Here is a 585-nt window from a genome sequence, read left to right as displayed (position 1 = left end):
TAAAAATGGGACACAGGTTATCCATGGTGGTGAGAGAAAGATAGCAAGCATAAGGGTAAAGGAGGGAAGGGGACAGGAAATCAAAAGTTTCATACAATCATCACAAAAGATTCATTATGGCTGTTTACAAATGTTGCTCTGATCTGCTTGACTTCCCCATCTGCAGAGGAAGTTACAAAGTACATAGAGGATACAACACGTTGAATAAGTTGAACAAAACATGGTATCATACATGGAACAAACGTAAGTTGCAACAACACACAGTAGATAAAATAGGATACGTTTGACCCATGGGCAATTTGTTTAGCAACCTTTTCATTATTATCAATCTTTAGACAACTATTAGAGTCACTCATTCAATTTGCCACAGACACCACTCGGTAATACCTCAGAAATGGTGACACAAATATGACATAATTAACAGTAATCAACAATTATAACAAATAAGTAAAACAAATAGAGATATTTGTGTCAGCTGCTTTCCCCACCCAGGAAGTCCCAGTATAAGCCAGGATCCAGATGGGGATTCTTCAGTGGAGGTTGTGGTGTTTCTGAATAGCCATACAATATTACACTTCAGTTACT

This window comes from Meleagris gallopavo, chromosome 5 (assembly GCF_000146605.3).
Source record: "Meleagris gallopavo isolate NT-WF06-2002-E0010 breed Aviagen turkey brand Nicholas breeding stock chromosome 5, Turkey_5.1, whole genome shotgun sequence".
Lineage (NCBI taxonomy): Eukaryota > Metazoa > Chordata > Aves > Galliformes > Phasianidae > Meleagris > Meleagris gallopavo.
Note: the sequence above shows the minus strand (reverse complement) of the source record.